This window comes from Hypanus sabinus, chromosome 30 (assembly GCF_030144855.1).
Source record: "Hypanus sabinus isolate sHypSab1 chromosome 30, sHypSab1.hap1, whole genome shotgun sequence".
NCBI lineage: Eukaryota > Metazoa > Chordata > Chondrichthyes > Myliobatiformes > Dasyatidae > Hypanus > Hypanus sabinus.
Genome location: NC_082735.1, coordinates 7,975,643 through 7,999,258, shown reverse-complemented (window position 1 = coordinate 7,999,258; position 23,616 = coordinate 7,975,643).

Genomic DNA, 23,616 nt, shown 5'->3' with positions numbered 1-23,616 from the left:
ATAAATCAATTCCGTAAACCTACACCAGTAAACCAAATCTGTAAACCAACACCAATAAACCAACAGCAATAAACAAACACCAGTAATCCAACGCCGGTAAACCAACACCAATAAACCAACAGCAATAAACAAACACCAGTAATCCAACACCAGTGAACCAACACCAATATACCAACTCCAATAAATCAATTCCGTAAACCAACACCAATATACCAATTCAATAAAGCAACACCAGAAAACCAACACCAGTAAACCAATTCCATAAACCAATACCAACAAAACACTTCCATAAGCCGTCAGCAATAAACCAACACCAATAATCCAATACCAATAAAGCAACACCAGTAAACCAACACCAGTAAACCAACACCAATAAACCAACAGCAATAAACAACACCAATAATCCAACACCAGTAAACCAACACCAGTAAACCAACACAATTAAACCAACAACAATAAACCTATTCCATAAACCAACAACAATAAACCAACACCAGTAAACCAACACCAATAAACCAATTCCGTAAACCAACACCAGTATTGAACAACAATAGACCAACACAAGTTAAACAACACCAATAAACCAACACCAGTAAACCAATTCCATAAACCAACTGCAGAAAACCAACACCAGTAAACCACTTCTGTAAACCTACTCCTGTAAACCATCACAAATAAACCAACACCAATAAACCAAATCCGTAAACCAACGCCAGTATACTAACACCAATAAACGAACACAAATAAACCAACACCAGTAAACCAACACCAGTAAACCAATTCCATAAACCAACTGCAGAAAACCAACACCAGTAAACCACTTCTGTAAACCTACTCCAGTAAACCATCACAAATAAACCAACACCAATAAACCAACACCAGTAAACGAATTCCATAAGAAAACACCAGTAAACCAACATCAATAAACAGACACTAGTAAGCCAACACCAGTAAACCAACACCAATAACCCAACACGAATAACCAAACACCAGTAATCCAACACTAGTAAACAAACACCAATATACCAACACTTATAAATCAAATCTGAAAACCAACACCAATAAAGCAATTCCATAAAACAACACCAGAAAACCAATTCTGTAAACAACACCAGCAATCCACTTCCGTAAGCCATCATCAATAATCCAACACCAATAAACCAACACCAGTAAACCAACACCATTAAACCGATTCCATAAATCAACACCAGTAAACCAACACCAATAAACAAACAGCAATAAAAAACACCAGTAATCCAAGACCAATAAACCAACACACATAAACCAATTCAGTAAGTCAACACCAGTAAACCAACACCAATAAACCAATACTAATAAAACAATTCCGTAAACCAACACCAGTAAATGAACACCAATAAAAATTTCTGTAAACCAACACCAATAAACCAATACCAGTAAAGCAACAACAATAAACCACCAGATATCCAACACCATTAAACCAACTCCAATATACCAACACCAGTAATCCAACACCAATAAACAAACACCAGTAATCCAACACCAGTAAACCAACACCAATATACCAATTCAATAAAGCAACACCAGAAAACCAACACCAGTAAACCAATTCCATAAACCAATACCAACAAAACACTTCCATAAGCCATCACCAATAAACCAACACCAATAATCCAACACCAATAAACCAACACCAGTAAACCAATTCTGTAAATCAACACCAGTAAACCAACACCAATAAATCAACAGCAATAAACAACACCAATAAACCAACACCAGTAAACCAACACCAGTAAACCAATTCTGTAAATCAACACCAGTAAACCAACACCAATAAACCAACAGCAATAAACAACACCAATAATCCAACACCAGCAAACCAACACAAATAAACCAATTCCGTAAAACAACACCAGTATTGAACAACAATAGACCAACACAAGTTAAACAACACCAATAAACCAACACCAGTAAACCAACACCATTAAACCAACACCAATAACCAATTCCATTAACCAACACTAGAAAACCAACACGAATAAATCATGTCAACCAACACCAGTAAACCAACATAAGTCAAACAACACCAATAAATCAATTCCGTAAACCAACATCAGTAAACCAAACAACACCAATAAACGAACAAGAGTAAACCAACACCAGTAAACCAAATCCGTAAACGAACAGCAGTAAACCAACAACAATAAACCAACACCAATAAACCAAATCCGTAAACCACCGCCAGTATACTAACACCAATAAACCAATTCCATAAACCAACTGCAGAAAACCAACATCAGTAAACCACTTCTGTAAACCTACTCCTGTAAACCATCACAAATAAACCAACACCAGTAAACAAATTCCATAAGAAAACACCAGTAAACCAACATCAATAAACAGACACTAGTAAGCCAACACCAGTAAACCAACACCAATAACCCAACACCAATAAACAAACACCAGTAATCCAACACTAGTAAACAAACACCAATATACCAGCACTTATAAATCAAATCTGAAAACCAACACCAGCAAACCACTTCCATAAGTCATCACCAATAAACCAACACCAGTAAACCAAACCCAATAAACTGATTCCATAAATCAACACCAGTAAACCAACATCAATAAACAAACAGCAATAAAAAACACCAATAATCCAAGACCAATAAACCAACACACATAAACCAATTCAGTAAGTCAACACCAGTAAACCAAACCCAATAAACTGATTCCATAAATCAACACCAGTAAACCAACATCAATAAACAGCAATAAAAAACACCAATAAACCAACACCAATAAACCAATTCCATTAACCAACACTAGAAAACCAACACGAATAAACCAATTATGTCAACCAACACCAGTAAACCAACACCAATAAACCAACACCAGTCAAACAACACCAATAAATCAATTCCATAAACCAACACCAATATACCAATACCAATAAAGCAACACCAGTAAACCAACACCAGTAAACGAATTCTGTAAATCAACACCAGTAAACCAACACCAATAAACCAACAGCAATAAACAACACCAATAATCCAACACCAGTAAACCAACACAAGTAAACCAACAACAATAAACCAATTCCATAAACCAACAACAATAAACCAACACCAGTAAACCAATGCCAATAAACCAACTCCGTAAACCAACACCAGAGAACCAACATGAATAAACCAATACTAATAAAACAATTCCGTAAACCAACACCAGTAAACCAATTCCGTAAACCAACACCAGTATTGAACAACAATACAACCTACACAAGTCAAACACCACCAATAAACCAACACCAGTAAACCAACACCATTAAACCAACACTAATAAACCAATTCCATTAACCAACACTAGAAAACCAACATGAATAAACCTATTATGTCAACCAACACCAGTAAACTAACACCAGTAAACAGTAGTGTCCACACATTCACTGTGCACAATTACGTACACTCTGCCTGCAGTCATTCTCTTTGAACAATGTCCTACACTTCGTCCACAGTCATTCACTGTACAAAAAGACGTAAACTGTGTCCACAGTCATTCACTGAGCACAATGTTGTACACTGTGTCCGCAGTCACTCACTGTGCACAATGTCATACACTGTGTTCGTAGTAAATCACTGAGCACAATGACATTCACTGTGTCCGCAGTCATTCACTGTACACTGTGTGTGCAGTAATTGACTTTGCAGAATGTTGTACACTGTGTCCGCGGTCACTGATTGTGGACAATGTAGTAGACTAGGTCCGCAGTCAATCACAGTGCACAATGTCGTACTCAGTGTCTGCAGTCACTGAGTGTGCACTATGTCGTTTACAAAGTCCACAGTCATTCACTGAGCACAATGTCGTTCACTGTGTCCGCTCACTCACTCTGTGCAATGTCGTACACAGTGTCCACAGTCAATCACTGTTCACAATTTCGTACACTGTGTCCACAATCATTCTCAGTGCCGAATATAGTACACAGCATCCGCAGTCATTCACTGAGCACAATGTCGTTCACTGTGTCCGCATTCCTTCGTCATGCACAATGTCGTACAGTTTCCGCTGTCCTTCACTGTGTACAATGTCGTACACTGCCTGCAGTCATTCACTGTGCACAATATCGTACACTATTTCCACTGTGTCCGCATTCCTTCGTCATGCACAATGTCATACAGTTTCCGCTGTCCTTCACTGTGTACAATGTCGTACACTGTGTCCGCAGTCATTCACTGTGCACAATATCATACATTGTGCCCCCAGTCATTCATTGTGCACAATATCGTACACTGTGTCCGCAGTCATTCACTGTGCACATTTACGCATAATCTCGCCACAGTCATTCTCTTTGAACAATGTCGTACACATTGTCTGCAGTCACTCACTGTGCACAATATCGTACATCTGTCCACAGTCATTCACTGTGCACAATGACGTACACTGTGTGTGCAGTAATTGACTTTGCAGAATGTTGTACACTGTGTCCACAGTCACTGAGTGTGCACTATGTCGTTTACAAAGTCCACAGTCATTCACTGAGCATAATGTCGTACACTGTGTCAGCAATCAGTGAGCACAATGTCGTTCACTGTGTCCGCTCACTCACTCTGCGCCATGTCGTACACTGTGTCCACAGTCACTGTCTGTGCCTAATGTCGTACACTGTGTCCACAGTCACTGTCTGTGCCTAATGTCGTACACTGTGTCCGCAGTCACTCGCTGTGCACCATGTCGTACACTGTGTCCGCAGTCATTTACTGTTCCGAATGTTGAAAACTGTGTCTGCAGTCATTCACTGTATACAATGTCATACACTGTGTCCGCATTCATTCACTGTGTCAAATGTTGTACACTGTGTCTGCAGTCATTCACTGTGCACAATGTCGTACACTGTGTCCACAATTATTCACTGCACACAATGTTGTACACTGTGTCCACAATTATTCACTGTGCCGAATGTCCTGCACTGTGTCTGCAGTCACTCACAGTTCTGAATGTCGTATACTGTGACCTCACTCAATCAGTGTCAACAATGTCGAACACAGAGTCCGCAGTCATTCACCGTGTACTATGTTGTCCACTATGTCCACTGTCTTTCACTGTGCACAAAGTCGTCCACTCTGTTTGCAGTTATTCACCATACAAAATGATGTATACGGTATCTGCAGTCATTCACCATGCACAATGTTGTACTCTGTGATGGCAGTAATTCACCATGCACAATGTCGTACACTGAGTCCGCAGTCATTCACTAGGCGCAATTTCGTAAACTGTGTCCTCAGTCATTTACTGTGCCCAGTGACGTACACTGTGTCCGCAGTCATTCACGGTGCCGAACATTGTACACAGTGTCCACAGTAAATCACTGAGCACAATGTCATTCACTGTGTCCGCAGTCACTCACACTACGCAATGTCATACAATTTGTCTGCAGTCACTCACAGTGCACAATTTCGTTCACTGTGTCCGCAGTCCTTCATCGTGCACAGTGTCATACACAGTGTCTGCAGTCCTTCACTTTGTGTAATGTCGTGTACCATGTCGGCAGCTATTCTCTGTGCACAATATCATACATTGTGTCCGCAGTCATTCACTGTGCCGAATATCGTACCCTGTGTCTTCAGTCATTCACTGTGCTGAATATCGTATACTGTGTCCTCATTCATTCATTGAGCACAAAGACTTATACTATCCGCAGCCATTCACCATGTACAATGTCGTACACAGTGTCTGCAGTCACTCACAGTGCACAATGTCATTCACTGTGTCCACTCACTCAATCTGCACAATGTCGTCCACTGTGTCCGCGGTCACTCACTGTGCCGAATGTCGAAAACTGTCCGCATTTGTTTACTGTGCCAAATGTCGTCCACTGTGTCTGCAGTCATTCACTGTGCCGAATGTTGTACACTGTGACCTCAGTCATTCAGCGTCAACAATGTCGAACACAGTGTCCGCAGTCATTCACCGTGTACTATGTTGTCCACTATGTCCACTGTCTTTCACTGTGCACAAAGTCGTACACTCTGTCCGCAGTTATTTACCGTACACAATGTTGTATACTGTGTCCGCAGTCATTCACCGTGCACAATGTTGTCCACTCCGTCCGCAGTCATTCACTGTGCTGAATATCGTACACTGTGTCCTCATACATTGAGCACAAAGTCTTACACTATCTGCAGCCATTCACCATGTAAAATGTCGTACACTGTGTCCACAGTCACTGACAGTGCACAATGTCATAGACAGTGCCCACAGTCACTGAGTGTGCACTATGTCGTATACTAAGTCCACAGCCATTCACTGAGCACAATGTCGTACACTGTGTCCGTTCACTCAATCTGCACAATGTCGTGCACTGGGTCCACAGTTATTCACCATACACAATGACGTATACGGTGTCTGCAGTTATTCACAGTGCACAATGTTGTCTACATGTCCGCAGTCTTTCAATGTGCAAAAAGTTGTACACTCTGTCCGCAGTTATTCACAGTAAACAATGACGTATATGGCGTCTGCAGTCATTCACCGTGCACAATGTCGTACTCTGTGATGGCAGTAATTCACCATGCACAATGTCGTCCACTCTGTCTGCAGTCATTCACTGTGCGTAATGTCGTAAACTGTGTCCTCAGTCATTTACTGTGCCCAGTGATGTACACTGTGTCCGCAGTCATTCACGGTGCTGAATATTGTACACAGTGTCCGCAGTAAATCACTGAGCACAATGTCATTCACTGTGTCCGCAGTCCCTCACACTGCGCAATGTTGTACAATTTGTCCGCAGTTATTCACTGTGCACAATGTCGTACACTGTGTCCACAGTTATTCACTGTGCCGAATGTCATACACTGTGTACGCAGTCACTGACTGCGCACCAGGTCCTGCACTGTGTCCGCAGTCACTCAGTGTGCACAATGTCATACAAAGTGTCCACAGTCATTCACTGAGCACAATTACGTATACTCTTTCTGCAGTCATTTTCTGTGCACAATCTTGTACACTCTGTCCACAGTCATTCACTGTACACAATTACGTACCCTCTTTCTGCAGTCATTCTCTTTGAACAATGTCGTACACTTTGTCCGCAGTCACTGACTGTGCACAAGGTAGTACACTGTGTCCTCAGTCAATCACTGAACATTGTAGTACACTGTGTCCGCAGTCACTGAGTGTGCACTATGTCGTATACTAAGTTCACAGTCATTCACTGAGCACAATTTCATTTACTGTTTCCGCTCACTCACTCTGCGCAATATCATTCACTGTGTCCTCAGTCATTCACTATGCTGATTATCTTACACTGTGTCCTCAGTCAATCACTGTGCTGAATATCGTACACTGTGTCCTCATTCATTCACTGGGCACAAAGACTTATACTGTGTCCACAGCCATTCACTGTGCACAATGTCGTACACTGTGTCCGCAGTCAGTCAGGGAGCACAATGTCGTTCACTGTGTCCGCTCAGTCACTCTGCGCAATGTCGTACATTGTGGCCACAGTCACTGACTGTGCCTAATGTCGTACACTGTGTCCGCAGTCACTCAGTGCGCCCAATGTCATACACAGTGTCTGCATTCATTTACTGTGCCAAATGTCGAAAACTGTGTCCGCATTCATTTACTCTGACGAATGTCGTACACTGTCCACAGTTATGCTCTATGCCGAATGTCGTACACAGTCTCTGCAGTCATTCACTGTGCTGAATATCGTACACTGTGTCCTCATTCACTGAGCACAGTCTTACACTATCCGCAGCCATTCACCATATACAATGTCGTATGCTGTGTCCGCAGTCATTCACAGTGCACAATGACGTACACAGTGTCCGCAGTCACTGAGTGTGCACTATGTCGTTTACTAAGTCCACAGTCATTCACTGAGCACAATTTCATTCACTGTCCGCAGTCACTCACAGTGCACAATGTTGTACACAGTGTCTGCAGTCACTGAGTGTGCACTATGTTGTCTACTAAGTCCACAGTCATTCACTGAGCACAATGTCATTCACTGTGTCCGTTCACTCAATCTGCACAATGTTGAACACTGCGTCCGCAGTCACTCACTGTGCCGAATGTCAAAAACTGTGTCCGCATTCATTTACTCTGACGAATGTCGTACACTGTGTCCAGTTATGCTCTATGCCGAATGTCATACACAGTGTCTGCAGACATTCACTGTGCTGAATATTGTACACTGTGTCCTCATTCACTGAACACAAAGTCTTACACTATCCACAGCCATTCACCATGTACAATGTCATTCACTGTGTCCGCAGTCACTCACAGTGCACAATGTAGTACACAGTGTCCGCAGTAACTGAGTGTGCACTATGTCGTATACTAAGTCCACAGTCATTCACTGAGCACAATTTCATTCACTGTTTCCGCTCACTCACTCTGCGCAATGTCGTACATTGTGGCTGCAGTCACTGACTGTGCCTAATGTCGAACACAGTGTCCACAGTCATTCACAATGTACTATGTTGTCCACTACGTCCACTGTCTTTCACTGTGCACAAAGTCGTACACTCTGTCCGCAGTTATTTACCGTACACAATGTCGTACACCGTGTCCGCAGTCATTCACTGTGAGTAATGTCGTACACTGTGTCTGCAGTCATTCACCAGGTGCAATGTCGTAAACTGTGTCCACAGTCATTGACTGTGCACAATGTAGTCCACTGTGTTCGCAGTCAATCAGTGTTAACAATGTCGTAAAATGTGTCCGCAATTATTCACTGTGCACACGGTCGTTCTCTGTCCTCAGTCATTTACTTAGCCCAGTGACAAATACTGTGTCTGCAGTCTTTTACTGTGCCGAATGTCAAAAACTGTGTCCGCATTCATTTACTCTGTCGAATGTCGTACACTGTCCACAGTTATGCTCTATGCCGAATGTCGTACACAGTGTCTGCAGTCACTCACTGTGCTGAATATTGTACACTGTGTCCTCATTCACTGAACACAAAGTCTTACACTATCCGCAGCCATTCACCATGTACAATTTCATTCACTGTGTCCCCAGTCACTCACAGTGCACAATGACGTACACAGTGTCCACAGTCACTGAGTGTGCACTATGTCGTATACTAAGTCCACAGACATTCACTGAGCACAATTTCATTCACTGTTCCGCTCACTCACTCTGCGCAATGTCGTACATTGTGGCTGCAGTCACTCACTGTGCACCATGTTGTACACTGTGACCTCAGTCATTCAGCGTCAACAATGTCGAACACAGTGTCCGCAGTCATTCACCGTGTACTATGTTGTCCACTACGTCCACTGTCTTTCACTGTGCACAAAGTCGTACACTCTGTCCGCAGTTATTTACCGTACACAATGTCGTACACCGTGTCCGCAGTCATACACTGTGAGTAATGTCGTACACTGTGTCTGCAGTCATTCACCGTGCGCAATGTCGTAAACTGTGTCCACAGTCATTGACTGTGCACAATGTAGTCCATTGTGTTCGCAGTCGATCAGTGTCCACAATGTCGTAAAATGTGTCCGCAATTATTCACTGTGCACACGGTCGTCCTCTGTGTCCTCAGTCATTTACTTAGCCCAGTGACGAACACTGTGTCTGCAGTCTTTTACTGTGCCGAAAGTCAAAAACTGTGTCCGCATTCATTTACTCTGTCGAATGTCGTACACAGTGTCTGCAGTCATTCACTGTGCTGAATATCGTACACTGTGTCCTCATTCACTGAACACAGTCTTACACTATCCGCAGCCATTCACCATGTACAATGTCGTACACTGTGTCTGCAGTCACTGACTGTGCACAATGTTGTACACTGTATCCGCAGTCACTCACAGTGCACAATGACGTACACTGTATCCGCAGTCACTGAGTGTGCACTATGTCGTATACTAAGTCCACAGTCATTCACTGAGCACAATTTCATTCACTGTTTCCACTCACTCACTCTGCGCAATGTCGTACATTGTGGCCGCAGTCACTGACTGTGCCTAATGTCGTACACTGTGTCCGCAGTCACTCACTGTGCACCATGTCGAACACTGTGTCCGCAGTCATTTACTGTGCCGAATGTCAAAAACTGTGTTCGCAGTCATTCACAGTTCTGAATGTCGTACACTCTGTCCACAGTTATTTACCATACACAATGTTGTATACTGTGTCCGCCGTCATTCACTGTGCACAATGTAGTCCACTGTGTTCGCAGTCGATCAGTGTCCACAATGTCGTAAAATGTGTCCGCAATTATTCACTGTGCACACGGTCGTTCTCTGTGTCCTCAGTCATTTACTTAGCCCAGTGACGAACACTGTGTCTGCAGTCTTTTACTGTGCTGAAAGTCGTGCAGTGTGTCCGCAGCTATTCACTGTGCACAATATAGTACACATTGTCCGCAGTCATTCACTGTGCACAATCTCGTTCACTGTGCCCGCAGTACTTCATCGTTCACAATGTCGTACACAGTGTCTGCAGTCCTTCTCTCTGTACAATGTCGTATACTGCATCCTCAGTCATTCACTGTGCACAATGTTGTACACTGTGTCCACAGTTATTCACTGTGCACAATGTCGTACACTGTGTATGCAGTCACTGACTGTGCACCATGTCCTGCACTGTGTCCGCAGTCACTCAGTGTGCACAATGTCGTACACAGTGCCGGCAGTCACTGATTATGCACTTTGTCATTCACTGTGTCTGCAGTCATTTACTCAGCAGAATGTTGAACTCTCTGCCTGCAGTCACTCACTGTGCACAATGTCGTACAAAGTGTCCGCAGTCATTCACTGAGCACAATTACATATACTCTTCCTGCAGTCATTCTCTGTGCACAATCTTGTGCACTCTGTCCACAGTCATTCACTGTACACAATTACGTACCGTCTTTCCGCAGTCATTGTCTTTGAACAATGTCGTACACTGTGTCCTCAGTCACTGACTGAGCATAATGTCGTACACTGTGTCCGCAGGCTTTCATCGTGCATAAAGTCATCCACTGTGTCTGCAGTCCTTTACTGTGAACAAAGTTGTACACTGTGTCTGCAGTAATTCACCATGCACAATGTCATCTACTGTGTCCGCAGACATCCACTCTGCGTAATGTCATACACTGTGTCCTCAGTGATTCACTGTGCATAATGTTATAAACTGTGTCCGCTGTCACTCACTGTGCACAATGTCGTCCACTCCGTCCGCAGTCATTCACTGTGATTAACGTCGTACACTGTGTCTGCAGTCATTCAACAGGCGCAATGTCGTAAACTGTGTCCACAGTCATTGACTGTGCACAATGTAGTCCACTGTGTTCGCAGTCGATCAGTTTCCACAATGTCGTAAAATGTGTCCGCAATCATTCACTGTGCACACGGTCGTTCTCTGTGTCCTCAGTCATTTACTTAGCCCAGTGATGAACACTGTGTCTGCAGTCATTCACTGTTCACAATGTCGTACACTGTGTCCACAGTTAATCACTGTGCCGAATGTCGTACACTGTGTACGCAGTCACTGACTGTGCACCATGTCCTGCACTGTGTCCGCAGTCACTCAGTGTGCACAATGTCGTACACAGTGCCGGCAGTCACTGATTATGCACTTTGTCATTCACTGTGTCCGCAGTCATTTACTCAGCAGAATGTTGAACTCTCTGCCTGCAGTCACTCACTGTGCACAATGTCGTACAAAGTGTCCGCAGTCATTCACTGAGCACAATTACGTATACTCTTCCTGCAGTCATTCTCTGTGCACAATCTTGTACACTCTGTCCACAGTCATTCACTGTACACAATTACGTACCCTCTTTCCGCAGTGATTCTCTTTGAACAATGTCATACACTTTGTCCACAGTCACTGACTGTGCACAAGGTAGTACACTGTGTCCTCAGTCACTCACACTGCACAATGACGTACACAGTGTCTGCAGTCACTGAGTGTGCACTATGTCGTTTACTAAGTCCACAGTCATTCACTGAGCACAATTTCATTCACTGTGTCCGCAGTCACTCACAGTGCACAATGTTGTACACTGTGTCCGCAGTCACTCACTGTGCCGAATGTCAAAAACTGTGTCCGCATTCATTTACTCTGTCGAATGTCGTACACTGTGTCCAGTTATGCTCTATGCCGAATGTCGTACAGTGTCTGCAGTCATTCACTGTGCTGAATATCGTACACTGTGTCCTCATTCACTGAACACAAAGTCTTACACTATCCGCAGCCATTCACCATGTACAATGTCGTTCACTGTGTCCGCAGTCATTCACTCTGAGTAATGTCATACACTGTGTCCACAGTCATTCTCTGTGCACAATGTCGTACACAGTATCCACAGACATTGACGGTGCACAATGACGTACATTCAGTCCACAGTTATTCTCTGTGCAGAATGTCGTACACATTGTCCGCCGAAAATTCACTGTACACAATGTCGTACACTGTGTTCGCAGTCATTCACTGTGCACAATGTTGAACACTATTTCCGCAGTCATTCCCCATGCACAACGGCGTAAACAGTGTCTGCAGTCATTCACAGAGCACAATAACCTACACTTTGTCAGCAGTCACTCACACTGCGCAATGTTGTACAATGTGTCCGCAGTCACTGATTGTGCCTAATGTCGGACACTGTGTCTGCAGACATTCACCGTGCGCAATGTCGTCCACTGTGTACGCAGACTAACAGTGTCCCCAATGTCATTAACTGTGTCCGCAGTCCTTCATTGTGCACATTGTCGTACACTGGGTCTGCTGTCATCTACTGTTGACAATATCGTACACAGTGTCTGCAGTCATTCACTATGCAACATGTTGTACACTGTGTCCGCATTCATACATCATGTACAATGTCGTACATAGTGTCCACAGTCTTTCACCGTGAACAATGTCGTCCACTGCGTAAGCAGTCTAACACTGTCCACAATGTAGTAAACTGTGTCCACAGTCATCTACTGTGCCGAATGTAGATAACTGAGTCTGCAGTGATTCACTGTGTTGAATGTCATACATTGTGTCCGCAGTCATTTACCATGTACAATGATGTACACTGTCTGCACAGTACTTCACTGTGCCAAATGTCATACACTGTGTCCGCAGTCATTCACTGTGCACAATGACGTACATTCAGTCCGCAGTCATTTTTCTGTGCACAATGTCGTACACATTGTCTGCAGAAAATTCACTGTACACAATGATGTACACTGTGTTCGCAGTCATTCACCATGCACAATGGCGTGTAAACAGTGTCCGTAGTCATTCACAGAGCACGATAACTTACACTCTGTCCTCAGTCACTCACACAGCGCAATGTCGTACACTGCATCCACAGTTATTCTCTGTGCCAAATGTAATACATTGTGTCCACAGTCAATCATTGAGCACAGTGTCGTACACAGTGTCTGCAGTCACTGACTGGGCCTAATATCATACACTGCATCTGCATTCACTCACCACACGCATTGTTGTACACAGAGTCCGCAGTCATTCACCGTGCACAAAGTCATCCACTGTGTCTGCAGACATTCACCGTGCACAAAGTCATCCACTGTGTCTGCAGACATTCACTGTGTGTAATGCCATATGTTTTGTCCGCAGTCATTCTCTGTGCACAATGTCGTACACAGTGTCTGCAGTCATTGACGGTGCACAATGTCGTACATTCTGTCCGCAGTCATTCTCTGTGCACAATGTCGTACATATTGTCCGCAGTCATTCGCTGTACACAATGTTGTACACTATGTTCGCAGATATTCACCGTATACAATGTTGAAAACTTTGTCCGCAGTCATTCACTGTACACAATTTCATACACTGTGTCCACAGTCTATCACCATGCACGATGGTGTAAACAGTGTCCGCAGTCATTCACAGAGCACAATATCATACACAGAGTCTGCAGTTATTCACCGTGAACAATGCCGTACACTGTGTCCGCAGTCCTTTACTGTGCACAAAGTTGTACACTGTGCCCGCAGTATTTCAATGTATACATTGTTGTACACTGTGTCCCAAGTCATTCACTGTGTACAATGTAATAAACTGTGTCCGCATTCATTTACAGTGCATGTTGTTGTCCACTGTGTCCGCAGTCATTCTCTGTGCACAATGACGTACATTCAGACCGCAGTCATTCACCGTGCACAATGTTGAACACTATTTCCGCAGTCATCCCAGTGCACAATTTCGTACAGTGTCCGCAGTCATTCACCGTGCACAATGGCGTAAACAGTGTCCGCTGTCATTCACTGTGCACAATGTCGTACACTGTGTCCGCAGTCACTCACCGTGTACAATGTCGTACACTGTGTACACAGTCATTCACCGTGCGCAATGTCGTAAACAGTGTCCACAGACATTCACAGAGCATAATAACTTACACAGTGTCAGCAGTCACTCACACTGCGTACAATGTGTCGGCAGACACTCACCGTGCACAATGTCATTCACTGCGTCTGCAGTCTAACACTGTCCACAATGTCGTAAACTATGTCCGCAGTCCTTCACTGTGCACATTCTCATACACTGGGTCCGCAGTCATCTACTCTACACAATGTCGTACTCCGTTTCTGCAGTCCTTCACTCTGCCGATTGTCAAACACAGTGTCCACAGTTATTCACTGTGCCAAATATCGTACACTGTGTCCGCAGACATTCACCGTGAGCAATGTCGTACAGTGTGTCCACAGTCATTCACCGTGTACAATGTCGTACAGTGTGTCCGCAGTCACTCAGTGTGCGCAAGGTCATACACTGTGTCCACAGTCATTCACCGTGAACAATGTCGTACAGTGTGTCCATAATTATTCACTGTGCTGAATGTCGTACACTGTGTCCGCAGTCATTCACTGTGAACATACTCGTAGACTGTGACCACAGTTATTCACCGTACACACTGTCGTACACTGTGTCTGCAGTCATTCACTGTGCACAATGTCGTACACTGTGTCCACAGTCATTCACTGTGCACAATGTCATCCACTGTGTCCGCAGTCATTCATTGGGCGCAATGTCGTACACTGTGTCCGCAGTCATTCACCGTGAACAATGTCGTACAGTGTCCGCAGTCATTCACCTTGCGCAAGGTCGTACGCTGTGTCCACAGTCATTCACCGTGAACAATGCCATACACTGTGTCCACAGTTATTCACTGTGAACATACTCGTACACTGTGTCCACAGTTATTCACTGTGCCAAATGTCGTACACTGTGTCCGCAGTCATTCACTGTGAACATACTCGTAGACTGTGTACACAGTCATTCACCGTGCGCAATGTCGTAAACAGTGTCCACAGACATTCACAGAGCATAATAACTTAACTTACATTGCCAGCAGTCACTCACACTGCGCAATGTTGTACAATGTGTCTGCAGTCACTGATTGTGCCTAATGTCGTACAATGTGTCGACAGACACTCACCGTGCACAATGTCGTTCACTGCGTCTGCAGTCATTCACCGTGCGCAATGTCGGCCACTCTGTTCTCAGTCATTCACCGTGCACAATGTCATCCACTGCATAAGCAGTCTAACACAGTCCACAATGTAGTCAACTATGTCCACAGTCCTTCACTGTGCACATTCTCGTACACTGGGTCCGCAGTCATCTACTCTGCACAATGTCGTACTCCGTTTCTGCAGTCCTTCACTCTGCCGATTGTCAAACACTGTGTCCACAGTTATTCACTGTGCCAAATGTTGTACACTGTGTCCGCAGTCACTCAGTGTGCACAATGTCGTACACTGTGTCCACAGTTATGCTCTATGCCGAATGTCGTACACAGTCTCTGCAGTCATTCACTGTGCTGAATATCGTACACTGTGTCCTCATTCACTGAGCACAGTCTTACACTATCCGCAGCCATTCACCATATACAATGTCGTATGCTGTGTCCGCAGTCACTCACAGTGCACAATGACGTACACAGTGTCCGCAGTCACTGAGTGTGCACTATGTCGTTTACTAAGTCCACAGTCATTCACTGAGCACAATTTCATTCACTGTGTCCCCAGTCACTCACAGTGCACAATGACGTGCACAGTGTCCGCAGTCACTGAGTGTGCACTATGTCGTTTACTAAGTCCACAGTCATTCACTGAGCACAATGTCATTCACTGTGTCCGTTCACTCAATCTGCACAATGTTGAACACTGTGTCCGCAGTCACTCACTGTGCCGAATGTCAAAAACTGTGTCCGCATTCATTTACTCTGACGAATGTCGTACACTGTCCACAGTTATGCTCTATGCCGAATGTCATACACAGTGTCTGCAGTCATTCACTGTGCTGAATATCGTACACTGTGTCCTCATTCACTGAACACAAAGTCTTACACTATCCACAGCCATTCACCATGTACAATGTCATTCACTGTGTCCGCAGTCACTCACAGTGCACAATGTAGTACACAGTGTCCGCAGTAACTGAGTGTGCACTATGTCGTATACTAAGTCCACAGTCATTCACTGAGCACAATTTCATTCACTGTTTCCGCTCACACACTCTGCGCAATGTCGTACATTGTGGCTGCAGTCACTGACTGTGCCTAATGTCGAACACAGTGTCCACAGTCATTCACAGTGTACTATGTTGTCCACTACGTCCACTGTCTTTCACTGTGCACAAAGTCGTACACTCTGTCCGCAGTTATTTACCGTACACAATGTCGTACACCGTGTCCGCAGTCATTCACTGTGCACAATGTCGTACACTCCGTCCGCAGTCATTCACTGTGAGTAATGTCGTACACTGTGTCTGCAGTCATTCACCGTGCGCAATGTCGTAAACTGTGTCCACAGTCATTGACTGTGCACAATGTAGTCCACTGTGTTCGCAGTCAATCAGTGTCCACAATGTCGTAAAATGTGTCCGCAATTATTCACTGTGCACACGGTCGTTCTCTGTCCTCAGTCATTTACTTAGCCCAGTGACAAATACTGTGTCTGCAGTCTTTTACTGTGCCGAATGTCAAAAACTGTGTCCGCATTCATTTACTCTGTCGAATGTCGTACACTGTCCACAGTTATGCTCTATGCCGAATGTCGTACACAGTGTCTGCAGTCACTCACTGTGCTGAATATTGTACACTGTGTCCTCATTCACTGAACACAAAGTCTTACACTATCCGCAGCCATTCACCATGTACAATTTCATTCACTGTGTCCCCAGTCACTCACAGTGCACAATGACGTACACAGTGTCCGCAGTCACTGAGTGTGCACTATGTCGTATACTAAGTCCACAGACATTCACTGAGCACAATTTCATTCACTGTTCCGCTCACTCACTCTGCGCAATGTCGTACATTGTGGCTGCAGTCACTGACTGTGCACCATGTTGTACACTGTGACCTCAGTCATTCAGCGTCAACAATGTCGAACACAGTGTCCGCAGTCATTCACCGTGTACTATGTTGTCCACTACGTCCACTGTCTTTCACTGTGCACAAAGTCGTACACTCTGTCCGCAGTTATTTACCGTACACAATGTCGTACACCGTGTCCGCAGTCATACACTGTGAGTAATGTCGTACACTGTGTCTGCAGTCATTCACCAGGTGCAATGTCGTAAACTGTGTCCACAGTCATTGACTGTGCACAATGTAGTCCATTGTGTTCGCAGTCGATCAGTGTCCACAATGTCGTAAAATGTGTCCGCAATTATTCACTGTGCACACGGTCGTTCTCTGTGTCCTCAGTCATTTACTTAGCCCAGTGACGAACACTGTGTCTGCAGTCTTTTACTGTGCCGAAAGTCAAAAACTGTGTCCGCATTCATTTACTCTGTCGAATGTCGTACACAGTGTCTGCAGTCATTCACTGTGCTGAATATCGTACACTGTGTCCTCATTCACTGAACACAGTCTTACACTATCCGCAGCCATTCACCATGTACAATGTCGTACACTGTGTCCGCAGTCACTGACTGTGCACAATGTTGTACACTGTATCCGCAGTCACTCACAGTGCACAATGACGTACACTGTATCCGCAGTCACTGAGTGTGCACTATGTCGTATACTAAGTCCACAGTCATTCACTGAGCACAATTTCATTCACTGTTTCCACTCACTCACTCTGCGCAATGTCGTACATTGTGGCCGCAGTCACTGACTGTGCCTAATGTCGTACACTGTGTCCGCAGTCACTCACTGTGCACCATGTCGAACACTGTGTCCGCAGTCATTTACTGTGCCAAATGTCAAAAACTGTGTTCGCAGTCATTCACAGTTCTGAATGTCGTACACTCTGTCCACAGTTATTTACCATACACAATGTTGTATACTGTGTCCGCAGTCATTCACTGTGCACAATGTCGTATACTGTGTCCGCCGTCATTCACTGTGCACAATGTAGTCCACTGTGTTCGCAGTCGATCAGTGTCCACAATGTCGTAAAATGTGTCCGCAATTATTCACTGTGCACACGGTCGTTCTCTGTGTCCTCAGTCATTTACTTAGCCCAGTGACGAACACTGTGTCTGCAGTCTTTTACTGTGCTGAAAGTCGTGCAGTGTGTCCGCAGCTATTCACTGTGCACAATATAGTACACATTGTCCGCAGTCATTCACTGTGCACAATCTCGTTCACTGTGCCCGCAGTACTTCATCGTTCACAATGTCGTACACAGTGTCTGCAGTCCTTCTCTCTGTACAATGTCGTATACTGCGTCCTCAGTCATTCACTGTGCACAATGTTGTACACTGTGTCCACAGTTATTCACTGTGCACAATGTCGTACACTGTGTACGCAGTCACTGACTGTGCACCATGTCCTGCACTGTGTCCGCAGTCACTCAGTGTGCACAATGTCGTACACAGTGCCGGCAGTCACTGATTATGCACTTTGTCATTCACTGTGTCTGCAGTCATTTACTCAGCAGAATGTTGAACTCTCTGCCTGCAGTCACTCACTGTGCACAATGTCGTACAAAGTGTCCGCAGTCATTCACTGAGCACAATTACATATACTCTTCCTGCAGTCATTCTCTGTGCACAATCTTGTACACTCTGTCCACAGTCATTCACTGTACACAATTACGTACCGTCTTTCCGCAGTCATTGTCTTTGAACAATGTCGTACACTGTGTCCTCAGTCACTGACTGAGCATAATGTCGTACACTGTGTCCGCAGGCTTTCATCGTGCATAAAGTCATCCACTGTGTCTGCAGTCCTTTACTGTGAACAAAGTTGTACACTGTGTCTGCAGTAATTCACCATGCACAATGTCATCTACTGTGTCCGCAGACATCCACTCTGTGTAATGTCATACACTGTGTCCTCAGTGATTCACTGTGCATAATGTTATAAACTGTGTCCGCTGTCACTCACTGTGCACAATGTCGTCCACTCCGTCCGCAGTCATTCACTGTGATTAACGTCGTACACTGTGTCTGCAGTCATTCAACAGGCGCAATGTCATAAACTGTGTCCACAGTCATTGACTGTGCACAATGTAGTCCACTGTGTTCGCAGTCGATCAGTTTCCACAATGTCGTAAAATGTGTCCGCAATCATTCACTGTGCACACGGTCGTTCTCTGTGTCCTCAGTCATTTACTTAGCCCAGTGATGAACACTGTGTCTGCAGTCTTTTACTGTGCCGAAAGTCAAAAACTGTGTCCGCAGTCATTCACCGTGCACAATCGTACACTCTGTCTGCAGTCATTCATCATGTGCAATGTCGTACACTGAGTCTGCAGACATTCACTGTGCACAATGTCGTCCTCTGTGTCCGCAGTCATTCTCCGTGCGCAATGTCAGTCTCTCTGTTCGCAGTCTTTCAACGTGCACAATCTCGTACACTCTGTCCGCAGTCATTCACTGTGCACAATGTCGTATACTGTGTCCGCCGTCATTCACTGTTCACAATGTCGTACACTGTGTCCACAGTTAATCACTGTGCTGAATGTCGTACACTGTGTACGCAGTCACTGACTGTGCACCATGTCCTGCACTGTGTCCGCAGTCACTCAGTGTGCACAATGTCGTACACAGTGCCGGCAGTCACTGATTATGCACTTTGTCATTCACTGTGTCCGCAGTCATTTACTCAGCAGAATGTCGTACACTCTGCCTGCAGTCACTCACTGTGCACAATGTCGTACAAAGTGTCCGCAGTCATTCACTGAGCACAATTACGTATACTCTTCCTGCAGTCATTCTCTGTGCACAATCTTGTACACTCTGTCCACAGTCATTCACTGTACACAATTACGTACCCTCTTTCCGCAGTGATTCTCTTTGAACAATGTCATACACTTTGTCCACAGTCACTGAATGTGCACAAGGTAGTACACTGTGTCCTCAGTCACTCACACTGCACAATGACGTACACAGTGTCTGCAGTCACTGAGTGTGCACTATGTCGTTTACTAAGTCCACAGTCATTCACTGAGCACAATTTCATTCACTGTGTCCGCAGTCACTCACTGTGCACAATGTTGTACACTGTGTCCGCAGTCACTCACTGTGCCGAATGTCAAAAACTGTGTCCGCATTCATTTACTCTGTCGAATGTCGTACACTGTGTCCAGTTATGCTCTATGCCGAATGTCGTACAGTGTCTGCAGTCATTCACTGTGCTGAATATCGTACACTGTGTCCTCATTCACTGAACACAAAGTCTTACACTATCCGCAGCCATTCACCATGTACAATGTCGTTCACTGTGTCCGCAGTCATTCACTCTGCGTAATGTCATACACTGTGTCCACAGTCATTCTCTGTGCACAATGTCGTACACAGTATCCACAGACATTGACGGTGCACAATGACGTACATTCAGTCCACAGTTATTCTCTGTGCAGAATGTCGTACACATTGTCCGCCGAAAATTCACTGTACACAATGTCGTACACTGTGTTCGCAGTCATTCACTGTGCACAATGTTGAACACTATTTCCGCAGTCATTCCCCATGCACAACGGCGTAAACAGTGTCTGCAGTCATTCACAGAGCACAATAACCTACACTTTGTCAGCAGTCACTCACACTGCGCAATGTTGTACAATGTGTCCGCAGTCACTGATTGTGCCTAATGTCGGACACTGTGTCTGCAGACATTCACCGTGCGCAATGTCGTCCACTGTGTACGCAGACTAACAGTGTCCCCAATGTCATTAACTGTGTCCGCAGTCCTTCATTGTGCACATTGTCGTACACTGGGTCTGCTGTCATCTACTGTTGACAATATCGTACACAGTGTCCGCAGTCATTCACTATGCAACATGTTGTACACTGTGTCCGCATTCATACATCATGTACAATGTCGTACATAGTGTCCACAGTCTTTCACCGTGAACAATGTCGTCCACTGCGTAAGCAGTCTAACACTGTCCACAATGTAGTAAACTGTGTCCACAGTCATCTACTGTGCCGAATGTAGATAACTGAGTCTGCAGTGATTCACTGTGCTGAATGTCATACATTGTGTCCGCAGTCATTTACCATGTACAATGATGTACACTGTCTGCACAGTACTTCACTGTGCCAAATGTCATACACTGTGTCCGCAGTCATTCACTGTGCACAATGACGTACATTCAGTCCGCAGTCATTTTTCTGTGCACAATGTCGTACACATTGTCTGCAGAAAATTCACTGTACACAATGATGTACACTGTGTTCGCAGTCATTCACCATGCACAATGGCGTGTAAACAGTGTCCGTAGTCATTCACAGAGCACGATAACTTACACTCTGTCCTCAGTCACTCACACAGCGCAATGTCGTACACTGCATCCACAGTTATTCTCTGTGCCAAATGTAATACATTGTGTCCACAGTCAATCATTGAGCACAGTGTCGTACACAGTGTCTGCAGTCACTGACTGGGCCTAATATCATACACTGCATCTGCATTCACTCACCACACGCATTGTTGTACACAGAGTCCGCAGTCATTCACCGTGCACAATGTCGTCAACTGTGTCTGCAGTAATTCACCATGCACAAAGTCATCCACTGTGTCTGCAGACATTCACTCTGTGTAATGCCATATGTTTTGTCCGCAGTCATTCTCTGTGCACAATGTCGTACACAGTGTCTGCAGTCATTGACGGTGCACAATGACGTACATTCTGTCTGCAGTCATTCTCTGTGCACACTGTCGTACATATTGTCCGCAGTCATTCGCTGTACACAATGTTGTACACTATGTTCGCAGACATTCACCGTATACAATGTTGAAAACTTTGTCCGCAGTCATTCACTGTACACAATTTCATACACTGTGTCCACAGTCTATCACCGTGCACGATGGTGTAAACAGTGTCCGCAGTCATTCACTGTGCACAATGCCGTAAACAGTGTCCGCAGTCATTCACAGAGCACAATATCATATACAGAGTCTGCAGTTATTCACCGTGAACAATGCCGTACACTGTGTCCGCAGTCCTTTACTGTGCACAAAGTTGTACACTGTGCCCGCAGTATTTCAATGTATACATTGTTGTACACTGTGTCCCAAGTCATTCACTGTGTACAATGTAATAAACTGTGTCCGCATTCATTTACAGTGCATGTTGTTGTCCACTGTGTCCGCAGTCATTCTCTGTGCACAATGTCGTACACAGTGTCCGCAGTCATTGACAGTGCACAATGACGTACATTCAGACCGCAGTCATTCTCTGTGCACAATGTCGTACACATTGTCCGCAGAAAATTCACTATACACAGTGTTGTACACACTGTTCGCAGTCATTCACCGTGCACAATGTTGAACACTATTTCCGCAGTCATCCCAGTGCACAATTTCGTACAGTGTCCGCAGTCATTCACCGTGCACAATGGCGTAAACAGTGTCCGCTGTCATTCACTGTGAACATACTCGTAGACTGTATACACAGTCATTCACCGTGCGCAATGTCGTAAACAGTGTCCACAGACATTCACAGAGCATAATAACTTACACAGTGCCAGCAGTCACTCACACTGCGCAATGTTGTACAATGTGTCTGCAGTCACTGATTGTGCCTAATGTCGTACAATGTGTCGACAGACACTCACCGTGCACAATGTCGTTCACTGCGTCTGCAGTCATTCACCATGCTCAATGTCGTCCACTGCATAAGCAGTCTAACACAGTCCACAATGTAGTCAACTATGTCCACAGTCCTTCACTGTGCACATTCTCGTACACTGGGTCCGCAGTCATCTACTCTGCACAATGTCGTACTCCGTTTCTGCAGTCCTTCACTCTGCCGATTGTCAAACACTGTGTCCACAGTTATTCACTGTGCCAAATGTTGTACACTGTGTCCGCAGTCACTCAGTGTGCACAATGTCGTACACTGTGTCCGCAGTCACTCAGTGTGCACAATGTCGTACACTGTGTCCGCAGTTATTCACTGTGCCGAATGTCGTACAGTGTCCGCAGTCATTCACTGTGAACATACTCGTAGACTGTGTCCACAGTCATTCACCGTGAACAATGTCGTACACTGTGTCCGCAGTCATTCACCGTGCACAAGGTCGTACACTGTGTCCGCAGTCATTCACCGTGCACAATGTCGTACACTATGTCCACAGTTATTCACTGTGCCGAATGTCGTACACTGTGTCCGCAGTCATTCACTGTGAACATACTCATAGACTGTGACCACAGTCATTCACCGTACACACTGTCGTACACTGTGTCCACAGTCATTCACTGTGCACAATGTC